Source organism: Oryzias latipes, chromosome 3, assembly GCF_053564925.1.
Source record: "Oryzias latipes strain Hd-rR chromosome 3, Olatipes_Hd-rR_3.1".
In the NCBI taxonomy this organism is placed as follows: domain Eukaryota; kingdom Metazoa; phylum Chordata; class Actinopteri; order Beloniformes; family Adrianichthyidae; genus Oryzias; species Oryzias latipes.
In genome coordinates, this window is record NC_136239.1 from 34,686,732 (window position 1) to 34,700,247 (window position 13,516).

General features: G+C 37.6%; 1 protein-coding gene across 1 annotated transcript in view; it reads right to left on the bottom strand.

Moving 5' to 3' along the window:
• Positions 1-13,516, bottom strand: part of chst8 (carbohydrate (N-acetylgalactosamine 4-0) sulfotransferase 8) — a 263,837-nt gene that overhangs the window by 201,334 nt on the left and 48,987 nt on the right. Inside the window, exons 4-5 of the mRNA XM_078944644.1 lie at positions 2,227-2,280; positions 155-1,960 (exon numbers count right to left, since the gene is read on the bottom strand). The gene's annotated coding sequence lies outside the window, so the exon portion shown is untranslated. The remainder of the gene's footprint in view (positions 1-154; positions 1,961-2,226; positions 2,281-13,516) is intronic.

Sequence of the window (13,516 nt, forward strand, 5' to 3'; positions counted from 1 at the left end):
GCAATTGGTGGGCCAAAGGCTCCCTGGTTCTGCTTCATTCTGATGCATGTCTTTGTAGATGACCAGATTCATGGATTCATGTACGTCTTACTTTTCCTCTCATGAAGAGCTGGGATCAAAACTATATGGCTGAGTAGCTCGAATATTTGCTCACCATTTTTCTTGCACCGGCACTGTTAGATTTGGGATGTGAGGGGTTGTAAACTAGCAGGAGAGCGCATAAGCAGGGGTGGCCTTACTCCACGCCAATGGTCCCGCCCACACCTAGGAGGCAAATTTCAAATGAACTATGTCCTTTTTAAAAAAAAAAAAAAAGGCTTAAAACTGCATAATCATAAATAAAAGACCATTGGGAACGGATTAACCCTTGTGCTATCCTATGGCCCCACCCTTACATTGACGTGTCATCCCTACCATGACAAAGGTGGATAAAGGCGAAGATGATTTCATGTAATCCATGGACACCAGTGAAGATCACAAATCATTGAAGAAAAAAGGTTCAGTGCACTGTCTAGTGGGTCTAGATGACCCAACTCCAAATGTTAAAGTTCCCAGGATAGCACACGAGTTAACAGATCGAAAGATGATTGAAGTGAGTCGTTAAAGCTATTACAAATCGCACAAGTTCATCAGTGGCTCAACGTTGAATTTTAATGACACTAACCAGGTGATGACATATACGGGAAGGACGTGTCAGGTTGTGTAATGTGCGTAAATGAACCTGCATTGTGCTAGACAGCTTGACGCTGATTGATTTTGAAGCTTGTGAGTTTTGACGCAATCCCCTGGCCGAAAGACAAACAACCTCCTTGTGGCACTCTCATCAGTTCCATCCTCTCACTGCTCATTGCTCATCCAACTCTGGCATCTGCTGTTACTCATAATCAATAGTGCTGGGATCTCAATTCTGCCCAGAGCAAACAGAAGCCTATTATATAGCCCCCTCAGAATATTGTTACTATTTTTGCTACATCTCTTTAGTAACTTAATACAAGAAAACATTTCATATTTTCATCTTTACCTTCTCTTCATAGACATTCACTTAGACATTGGCTGTATTATTCTTGCAGTTTCCTTTGTTTTCAGATCAGCCAACACATTTTCTGACATTTGGCAAGCCCACGTGTTTAGCCTTAACTAATTTTTGATCCAACGCAGACTTGTAAGCTATAGATCTTCAGTAATGAATGATTCATTGAATTCTGACACAATCTGTAGCCCAAAGTTCAATATTGCCCCGTATGATTTCACACAAAACTTATTAGAGACTCAGCAGCAGCAGAACTCTGCGGTGCTCTCGGTTGCTCTTTCGGCCTCGCTGCCCTTTGATTGATTTTGATGAACGACCACGAGAAACGGAGTAATGAATTACACAGGACAGAATAAACCCAGGACTCTTCATCAGAGTGGGCTGTTTTATTCTGTGGTATTGATCTAAACACAGCATACTGTGATGTCACATGCAGCAGGTCAGTGCCTTAAAGGTGTTCACAGAGCTGTGATTTATCAAAGGAAAACAAGAAAGAAAGATTAGACTTTTTTGAAATGTTGAGGGCATTAAGTTTTTATGCAGTATTCTAAATGAAAACAATAAATAAAAAGAATTAGTGAGTGAAGATTCTTTTATTATTTACTGTGCAGAAGTCCATGTGGTTGGCTAACTTTGCAGAAGCAGCTTGTAATTAATGAGAAAAAGGGGCTGCTGTATCATTTTATAATGAAGACAACAAAGACTTTATGTGATGATTACAGAGCTTAACAAGATGCTGTTAAAGGAGGGAAAAACCCTCTGGGTTGAGTGTAACAATCTGTGGAGCAGAAATGGTGCTGTTAGATGAAGCAGCGTGCATGTATGCTGTGCCTCATTCCACGGTTCCAGTCAGGGTGAATTCAGATGGAGTCAGGTGCTGATCAATGGACGGGAGAAGCGCAGCGTGGGCAGCCCGTCCCCTGCTGAACACTTTGGCGTGGAAAGAGAGCAAACCACATGTCAGTCTCATTGTGTCAGGCCAAAGCAAACACTGTAAAAGACACTCTCCAAGGAAAATGGTGTTTTCAACATGTTCTTGTAGCTGTTTCTCATGATAGAGGACATTTATAAAGGAAATTATGATTAAAATAGCAATTCTGAGTATTTCTTTCTTCAAATTGTTGTGAATTGGGTTGAAGATGTTTTCACAACATCTTCAATTGTTGTGAAAAAGTGCTGTTGGAAAAAGCTCGTACCTGGGCTGTAGATGCTGCAGTCAGCGGGCCACAACCTCCCTTCTCTGCTCCACTCTGATGGGAGGCAAATAAATCCATTTTCATTTTCCTTGTCCGGGCTGATATCTGGCTCAAAAAACTGTTCTGCTGGATAGCTCAGATATTGCTCACCATTTTTGTTGTATCAATAATGTTAGGTTGGAGTTGTGAGGGGCTGTAAGCTAGTGGGAGAGTGTAAACAATGGCATGAAGAGAAAGCACAGGCTTACTCCTCTCCAACTTTTCAGCCTACAACTCAGAGGCAAATTTCTAATGGACTTCTGCCGCTCTGCAGAAACTATGTCCTACAAAACAACACCATTTTTTATTTGGGCTAAAAACGGCATATTCACAATTAAAAGACCGCCAGGAGTGCTTTTACAGGAATGGAGGTTGCGAATTAACCATGGCTATAAAGACTTTGATGCAGGAATTGGATTGTTTCAATGTAAGGATCTAGGTTTTTTGGTATTTGTCCCTATTAAATAAGTAAAAGAAATTATAAATTGATCAAAAGATGATTTGAGTGGGACCTAAAAAAAGCTGCAGGTAATATCTTAAAATGCCAAATGATCCAGAGTCTACCGATTTATTAGTGTGTTACTGTGTGTTTCCTTTTAACTTCATATGGATTTATTCCTTGGAAAAAACAGGTTGCATAAAGGTTTGTATCTGTTTTATAGCACCTGCCCCCGAACTAAGTAAAAAACCTAAATAATCCAGACATGTTGAGCTTTAAACCATCTTTTATATATGGGGTAAACTTAAAGATCCGCATCCACTTAGTTCTAACTACCAATCTTCAAAGTCCAAACCTTCTGCCTGAGCTATGTTCTACAGGACGGCTTTATTTTGCATCAGGAGGATTCATGTTAGTGTCAGGACCACGGGATGACCTGTCTCATCCCAAGAATTGCAAGCAGATGAGTTGTAGCCTTGTTCATCCAGCAGTTATATATTTGGCCCCAGCGTCTGACACCTTCTGGCAGCGTGCTGCAGTTCAAGAAAGGCAGGTTTAAAATCAACATTAAAGATTCATCTGATGTATGACAGGCTGAGGCATTCGCCCTGTGATTAAGATGCTCCTATGTTTATTGGGAAGCCTTCTTGTGAATCATTTTTGAAAGAATGAAAACAGAATTCCAATACTTGAATAGAATGAAGAAAATGATGCTATGTGTGAAAAATAGACAATTTCGCTATGTTTAATATAAATTTGCTTAAAATGCTGATTCCTTGTCAAAACTGTTGATTTGAGGAGTTTCATAGAAATCTGTTTGTCTAATTTCTTTCATTTGGAGGATGATTAACTGGTGAATCCACACCGATGACAACAATGTTCAAAACACCCCAAGTCTAAGCAGGTATTGTTCTGTAATTGTGGCTAATGTGTTCATTGCAGAGCAGGTTGTAAATGTCATATTTGCTTGGGTAACCACCAAGGTGTTTGTTTTCATAGTCTTATGAACAAAAGTGGTTAGCAGATTTGCCTCACAGCGAAAAGGCCCTGCATGGGTCAGACCCCGGCTAAGACCTCTCTGAATGGAGCTTGCGTGTTTTATTTGATTTGTTTTGATTTGATCATAAAAAAAATAACATTTTACAACAAGATTAATCAAAACTCAAAAAAGTAAAATGCTGTGGTGGTGTAGAGACAGAAACATGTCCGTTTTTTTTTTTTTACCTGGTCACAGACCATTACAATTTTACAAAATACTAAAAACAAATTAAACTAAAACTAAACAAAATAAGATCTAAAACACAAAAGTCAACAACTTAATTGTCAAGACCACCTACTTATCATGAAGTTTAGCTTAATGTATGAAATTGTTCTCCTTATGCATGTGTGTGTTTTTTTGTTTTCATTTCTTTGTGAATGTGTAGCCCTGCAATAGCTGGTGAAATCTTCAGGGGGCTTCCCGCCTTCGCCCCACGGCAGATGGGTTAGCTCCAGCAGGATCTAAAGATGGATGCGTAAATAGATTCACCAATATAAAGGCAGAAAGTTTTACCGAGGTAAGAGTGGCATTACTTCAAAAAGTAAGGTCCAAAAAGAAAGTATTAAAGTGACTTGTAAAGAAAACAAAAACTAAGTTAGTTAAAACATATTTGATTTAAGGCTTACAGTGTTTGGAATCAGCCAAAGAAAAATTTCTGTGCAAATTCTGGTATTTCCACAGACAGAAATTAAACTTCAAATGAACTCGGGGGGGGGGGGGGGGGGGGGGGGGGGGAGAGTGATTCCCCTACAGTCTTTGTAACAACAGAACATTTACATATGTTAAGAATAAAATAATAATGAATGCTAAATTCTTGTAATCTTGTGCCAATTTTTCTGAATGTGTATTTGGAAAACTGATAACCAACGATTATTTTTATTGACACCAAGTTTATCCTTTTTTGAAGAAATAATGAATATTTTGTCATGCTGTTTTGTCTCATACATCATATAGTTAAAGATGGACTTTCTTAGTAAGATTTATTGGCTGCAAAATGTATCCCAGTCTATACACTTAACAATCTTTTACTATCAATTGACACTGATGTTGTGGTGATAATTCTAATGGATTCCTAGAATAAGTGGAACAAAAGTTGCACATAAAAAAGAAACAAATGCAGTAGGAATCCTGTCGTTTTCTAAGTAAATTCCCCCTGAATCAAAGTAAAAGTCATGCTGCCATACCATTTTTACCAAAGGAGGTTGACGTAAAGTAACTCATCACTTCTTACTCCTACAATAAAATAGTCTAATTGAATTGTACCCTCTATTCTTACTTGTTAGATTTCTGAAGAAAAGGTTAAATTACTTAATTTCAAAAAGCTTCAATGTTGTCATTGCTTTCTTGTTTTACTCTCTTTTTGGTAGATCAGTGATCACTTTGTTCTAGCAAAACATGGCTAACAAAGGAACATAAATTCGTATTTGTTTTTTTGTTTTTTTAAGAATGGAAATGATTAATGCCTTAACTCTGCTGAAATTGACTGCAATGGGCTTGCAACCAGCAGATCACAGATTCCATGCCATCCTAAAATATCTGAGTAAAGAGCATCCGCAGAAATATGGAGTAAGAGAACAAGCAAAAGAAAAATATACATTAAAACAAAGGTGTGCACAAATTAATACTTTGTGCACAACTTTGTTTTAATGTATATGTTTCTTTTTGACAATTCTTTTACCGCATACAGAAAAAAGCCTGAAGCAAATTTCCTGTTCAACCCGATTCCTTTTGGAATCGTGAAAAAAAATGGAGAACAGTTAAAGTTTGTCACCACCTGTGTTAACATGTTGCATTTGTGAACCTTAAAGTTCTATTTAAACAGAATAAAGTCACATCGTTCATAGTTTAGTACAAATATCGGCTTATCTACTTCCAATAAATTGTCCAAAACAGTCAAAATCCCAAAATTTATTATTAAAGTATTGTCAACTTAATGTGGAGTTTTAATCAGGATTCATGTAAACAACTGAATTTCAGAGCATTCCAGTGTTATAAAAAAAAAAAAAGTTGCATACGTTTTAATGTCACCGTTGGTTTCTATCCTAAATGAAATGTAAGTCGTTTATGCCATTTAGAAAGAAGACAGACGTTTGTTGTCTACGTAAAACTTAATTTTCTTAATGTTTTTTTATTATTATTATCTACAAACACATATGAAACAAGAGCATTAAGTACTTTTCTTTTTAGATGAGAACCCTTTTGGTGATATTTTTAACACATTAAGATATGAAGTTCTAAATTACTTCGTTATCTCAGGCAGGTTTCAATCTTCCATTGAGTTTTTCTTTTTTTGCAATATTTCCCCTGGATATTAAACATGAATATCTAAAGCAGCCTGATCTCTGAACATGAGCTAGCAGACACTTTTGTCCAGTGACTCTAAAATTGTTTATGGAGTAACATGTGGACAGGGATAAAGAAAGCCCTTTCAGACTGCTCTGCAGCAGCCAGAGATGCGCACCTTAAATCACAGTGATCACTGGAGTCCCTACACTTTGGATATAAAATAGAAAGAAGAAAAAAACTATTGTTTTTAGATTTTATTAGCTATTGTAGAAGTGGTTGGTCTTTCAACTCTTTTTTTTATTAAAGAAATAAATAAAAAAACTGTTGTTTTCTAGGACATTGTTTCTGTAGAGCATCAGTTGTTCATAAGAAATTCGCATCAGACCTGTGCGCGGAACTGTTGGTGTGGTGTAGACCTCCCCTCATTTCCCATCATCCCTTTGTTTATTCTAGCGTCTGCCAGCTTAGTGCCCCTCACAACCCCAACCTAACATTGGGTGTGCAACAAAAATGGCAAGCAGTACTAGAGCTATCCAGGTAAACAGCTTTTCCATGAAAACAAGGATGTGCATTGATCTAGTTGTCTACAATTGGATTAATTGGAATGGGGCGGAAGAGGGAGCTTGTGACCTGCTGACTGTAGCCTCTACATCACTAATACAAGATTATAACAACTGCATTTTTTTTTCATCTGTTCCTGATTCACAATAAATTGAATTAAGAAAATACTCAAATTAATTTGAGCTGAATTTTTGGTTACATATGTCCTCCATCATCAGACAAATGCTACAAAAATATGTTAAAAACACCAAAAACACTATTTTCATTGTAGTGGGTCGTTTACAATTAAAATAATAGAAGTTGTTAGTTAATTTATAGTGGAGCCGGTAGAACGGACCATATTTGGCCGCGGTTTTGGATTTTTCTTGTGGCTAATGTGCCTCCCTGAAAAAGGGGGCACATCCATGCCAAATTTGATACTTGTACTGCAAAATGCATGATTTCTCTGAGCCGGCTCCACTATTTGGTGTGTGCAATCATGGATGCATGTTGCCTGTAAGAAATGGGTTTAGTTCTAGTTGATTTTCACAACAATTTTTAAACACTTCAAACGACATTGAAAGTGTTACAAATGTTTTTTCCAGAAAATCAAGAAATTAGATGGTGTGAAATTACTACCTAAATGCTACTAATCCATTTATTAACCTTTTTAGAGCTCTTTTACTGACAAAAATCCCAAACTGAGATAAAGCTGAAGGATTCATAGTGCGTTTAAAAAAACACTCTAACACTCTACTCAGCTCTTTGTTGTAGGAGCTTTTTCAGCTCATTCTAAAGCAATCCGAGGTTAAAACTATGACTGACCGCACCCAAGTGAAACTGCTCAGCCTTTTCAAGTCTCCCCATGGCACCACAATAATAAATCCATTCTGAGAAATGATGGTGCAAAGACTTCTCAGCCTCTTCACGATCATTGACACGGTAAGAGAACTGAATACTTCACAATGTGGAGTGTTCTTTTTTTAATGCTTGGTCAATGGTGGTTGGGACTTAAAAGCCTTCTAAATTCTCTCCTGTGTAGGAAGATGATCAGAGTTGTTGTTGCATCTCATGCAGCCACAAACAGGCAGTGCCTCCAAATCTGTGTCTACAGAGTACCAGTCATCAGTGAGTGCAGATATTTAACACTAGTTAGGCTTAAAGTGAGTGTATTTTACAACAACTAAAAATCAGCAATTGTATTTTTTTTATTATTTTGGGAGATGTGCATTAAAATTCATCAGTTCTTATTTTCATCTTTGACTTTGTCAAACTGAATGAATTCCAGAAACAACTTGAACTTCATGATGGTCTCACAATATTTCAAGTCTTATGCATGTTTGCACGTAACACAATTCCCACATCAAATTTGCTGGTGAAAACATGGGTTGATGAACTTTAGGCTCCCCCCCATGTGTGGGAGGAGCTACCATCACGTTTTTAGCTCCATCATTACATGGATGCATTGTCTGTGCATCTCATTTAAAATGGATGGAAGATATGGATGATGTTGAGAGATCAGGTTTATTTATCTTGAAGAGCTCTACGAGAGCATGGATAAGCACATGTGGGTTCATGCAATCATTCAGACTCTCCCAGTATGGTGAGGTTCTCAATCTACTGCAGGAGCTGTGTCTGACGGCTGTTTTCAGCAGTACTTCTATCTCTTTGTGACCCAATTTCATGACTTGCCGTCCCTCGATAGTCCAAAGAAGACTAAAGATGTGAATAAAAATAGATAACCTTTTTATTATTGTCTTCATACAGTGCCTTGAAAAAGTATTCGGCCCCCTTGAACTTTTCAACCTTTTGCCACATTTCAGGCTGCAAACATAAAGATGCAAAACTAACTTTTGCAAGAATCAACAACAAGTGGGACAAAATCATGAAGGGGGAATGAAATTTATGGGATATTTCAAAATTGTTTAACTAATAAAAAAACCTCATATATTGGGTGGGGAGGATGATGTAATTCAGGAGGAGAACGATCAGATTCTCCTACATGTTGATTGTGGACTCCAATTGGTGATCACATTTCACGGGTCAAAGCTGAGTCCCTGATCAATTGACGGGACACAAGGTCTTCGCCAAAGTTCAGATATTTGAACTCTGTACGTAGCTATAGAGAGAAACACAAGTATGTTGGACCATACCAAACCTGACGTTTTTATCACAACCATTTCCTGGATTTTCAGTAAGAGACACGTACAGGTCAAATGCAGAAAATCTATTTATTATCAGCACTGCAAGAAGAACCACAGCAAAGCTCGAAAATCTTTAAAAACTCTAATAAGAGGTCACACCCCCCCCCCCCCAACAACAACCAAACAATTGTCATTAATAGTGATTAAAGGATAAAAACGAAAAAAAGATTTTCAAATAGGACTCAATGTAGAGTTTTATCTCTGATGTCAAGTTGGACTTCTTTTATGAGAGACAGAGTCAAAGTGCTCCCTTTTGAAACCTGCCTCCAGTGGTTATTTGAGGAATTGCAGCATCAGGTGACTCCTAGTTTCTTCAACTCTAAGCCTCAAGTCAAACATGCACTTCAAAGCAAAATGTTGTTGGAAAAGTGACTTCTAAACAGTTCCATATGAAGCATTATATTCAATAGCATTTGCGCCTCTAAATTCAGGATGATTTGTCAGTGATGCAACATCAACTTCCACGTGATGATTTATTCAAGGCTGTATAATTATTCAAAACTATTTTACAAACACAAACAAACATTTTCCTCATTCAGGGATAAAAACTTATTTACTCTGGGTCACATTTGCTTTCTGCAAAACATAAATTATGGGTAGAGGGGTTGTGCACTGTGTTATGAGCCCAAGGGCAACCAAAACAGGATGATGTTTATCAAAAAACCTCCTAGCATAATAGTGCAATGGAATGTAAATGTCTCACCCATTCATTAAAATATCACCTCCAATGACAATTACGTTTTTAAGGTTGTTCTTTTATCTATATTATGTTTTATTAATATGTTGCCGTTCAAAAAAAAACCACAAGGCTGACAGCTTTTACCTTGAAAACACGTCACTAAAACAAAAAGATAGACTAACTCATGCTTCAGTCTAAGGTGTTGATCAGGTGTAGTTTAAATTTATTGAGCACAGGCACGGCGGTGGTCTGGGTGTGGGGGTGGCTGGGCGCTCCTCCTTCTTTTCACATTCCACCATCCATTTTAGAAGAACATAAACACTCACTTGAGCACCTTTGGTTTGTCTGAAGATGAATAACCCCTCTTGTTAAAATAAAATATGTCCAACACAAGAGGCCCTCAGCTCTCATCTGTTTGCCTAGCTGTTGGACAGGACAAGTTTAAAAAAAAAAAAAAAAAAAAAAATTTTATTGAGCAGCAAATTACCTCAATTGAAGTTAGGAGTCAGCCGCTGCAGCCAGCAAAAATATAAAGATTAATGTGAGGTCACATTTTGTTTTTAAGGGATTAAAAAAAACATTCAAGATGTAGAAAAAGTGAAAATAAAAAAAAGTAAAAATAATTAGCAGTGAACATTCCATATCATTTGAAAAAGTTTATTTTGGAATGATTTGAAAACCACTTGGTGCTGAATTGTACCCATCAATAATCATTTAAAGAGCAAAGGTACAATTATCATTTAATGAAACGTAGATTTGAGAGCTTTTTTTTAAAAACTGAAAATAGACGTGGTCATAATCTTCATAAATACAAACAATTAACGAGACATTTTGCAAACTAATAAAAGTAATAAAACCATTTTCGAAGCAGGTCTGAGTGCTGCACATTCGGCTGGACTCTTATATTGAAATTCTTGGAGATTTCTCTTTCTTTTTATTTCTTTTTCTAAAGCAAACTTCTATCTCTACTTTAACCAAACTCAGCCAACACAAGCAGCGACCTCTCCACCTGACCTTGTGAACCTTGACTCTTGACATGATTTGTTTCATTTTGAAAATCTGATGGATTTCTCCTTTTTCCTATGCCAACTTCTGCCTCCAAAAGAAACTTAATAATTGGAGTTTTCACTGCTGCTTGACCCTGTGAGTCCTGAACCTTGGTAATGTTTTGTTTTTCAAATCAGAATGAACAGCTCAGGCCTTTGCAAGTTAATTTTAATGACAGATTTTTAAAAGGAAGCAACAGTTTCCCACAAAAAAGGATGATATAAGACTGTTGTTAAGAGTTTAGAATTAGACTGCGATGTTTCACCACTAAGCCCTGTTTGCCAGATGAAGGCGTATAGGTGCCAAAAGGTGTTACATTTGTCTTTGCAAATTTGGCTGATGTGCATGAATCCTCTTTTTTTTTTTTTCTTTATTTAGAAAAGCCTTACAAAGCTTAAAATAAACCAAAGTTACTTTGAACCACATAAATATACTGTAGAAGAGCAACTTTGAAGCCCAGCTTCAGTGAACTAAATTTTTTTTTTCTTTTGTCCTCTGAAGGTCCTGTGGGCCAAACGTGTGTATCCTAGATTTTGAAGTATATACACTAGTAGAATAAACTTTTGATAGAAAATAAATTGGAATTGCACAAATGAACGGTAATAAAGCTTGATATTTTCCTTGGGTTCCAGATCAGAATAGGATTTTTTCTGATTTTGAAATTTTTTAATAAAACTTTCTTAAGGTAGTTTGTAAAACTTTTTACTTCACAGAGTTTTTATTGCAGGCAAACACTTCTAAAGCATGAAGGCCTCAGGGTCACTAATATCTGTTTTTTAAGTGTTTACTTCTCGGTCAGACTCTTCCATCAGCAAAAAACAGTAATTGAAGAAGAGTGGACCTTCGGATCTGCAAGGAAAAGGTTTATTATGATAAATGAAAATTCTCATGGATGCCAGTCTGAAAGAGATAAACTAAGATTCACCAATCCGCTGTTATATATTTTGCTGCAATCAAATATAGGTGTGTCAAATTCCTGAAATAGATAATGCAGACATTGTTGCCTGTAAAGCTTTGAAACTGAACCACAAACACGCAACTCTGAACTTGTAAATAAATCCCCCCTGCAAAGACAGCTGGATTATTGATCTATTTTTTAACTTTAGCTCGAAAGAAAAAACTTTTCAATCATTTCAGAATCCTAAAAATCAGCAGAACCCCTAGGAAAATGCTCACAGCATTTGGAAAGAAACTTTAGAGAGGAAAACTGAGAAATAAAAATACACTACTCACAATAAGGGATATTTAAAAAAAACTCAGTGGATGTCGTAAACAGTGCTCGTTTCACTTCACAAATTTCCAGGATGGGGAGGCAATTATATTGGGGTTACAGATACACCTCATTTTGTGTTTTCCACAAAATGGTCACACTGTGTGCAGTGTGTTTTACTTATTGGGGCCAAAACGAAAAATAATTCTAAAAGAAAAACTTCATCAATGGGGCATTAATGTCAATATTCTGTGGGAATAAAAGGGGATTTTGCCAGTCATTCTAAGTTATTTTAAACAGCCATGAACGCACAATGTTGTTTACCAGACGAGCAGCACCACCTGACCATAGCGCGCCTTTACGTCTGCAAGTGTTGCAGGTTCACATGGTGTGTATGGAAGTGTCATCAACACAAAGAACTACTGGCAGAGTTTCTGACAGATCCAGAAGTAAAGCAACATGAACGGTACCTAAGGACCTATGCACTCAGACATGGTTTAGCATATGCCTTACAGCTGCAGTTTACCAGATGTGACATGTACTGTACTTGGGTTTCCATACAAACCATTTACAACCAACACAACTGATTTGACTTGAATGCCAGACTACTGTTGCAGGTGACTCCACTGACACCAAGACACCACCATCAATGTTTGCAATGTCCACAAGACCATGTGACCTGGACAATTCAGAAATGATCTAACGTCCTTTTCACTGATGAGTGTTGGGTCACCTCGCACAGAAATGATGGTCATCAGCATTGCTGGAGAAGGCGAGGTGAGCGATACGCCAAGGTCAACATGGTTCCCAGGGTTGCTTATGGTGGAGGAGGTGCAACAGTCTGGGCAAGCATCACCAGTCAGAGCAAAACCTATTTGGTTGTTGTAGATGGCCCACTCCTCCAGTTCTTACCTCAGAAACATCATAGAACCATCATCCCCCAATTCCACCAGCACACCCCTTACTTTCTGTACATGTATGATAATGCTCCACCACATAATTTCAGAATTGTCACAGCTGGACTTCAGGAAGTGGGAGTGCATTTTATGGTGTGGCCAGCAATGACCCCTGACCTGAACCCCATAGGGCACATCTGAGACTTGCTGAAGCAGAGAGTGGATGATCAGACCACACCCCCAAGTGACCTGGTAGAACTGCATGCAGCACTCATGGAAAAATGAAACGCATTGCCTCAGAACAACATCAGACATTGCTATCAACAAGTCATTGCAGCAAAAGATGGAAATAGTTGCTATTGAGATGGTCAATTGTTGTAAGGCATTATCTTCATAACCGTCTTAATTTTTGTGTTAATAAATAGACTAATGAAAATTATGTCTCTTTTCATTCATTATGTCAAAGTGTTAAAAAGGAAACTTTTGAGCACGTAATTAAATATTAAATAAATCAATTAAAATTCAGACCAAATAGTAAATAACATCTTTAAGTGTGAGTAGTGTATGTGAACATTTCACTGTTAGAAAGTGTTAAAAAAAAACTTCTGAAGAAAGCTAAGTTATATTTAAAAAAAAAAAAAAAACAGTTCTTTATTGTCCCAGAGTCTGGTTCATCTGTTTTTTTCTTCTTCTTTCACTTTTGGCTTCTCCCATCAGGCCCTCAAGGAAGAGTGGCATGGTTAACTTGGCAATGTTTTATGCCGGATGCCCTTCCCATCACAACACTCCCCATCCAACCGGGCTTGGGACCGGCACAGCTGCAGAGAAAGGAATAGGGAGCAGCACGGAATTGAACCCAGGTTTTACAGACGGAAGGTGCCGCAAACCAGCACGAGCTAAACCAGCCCCCG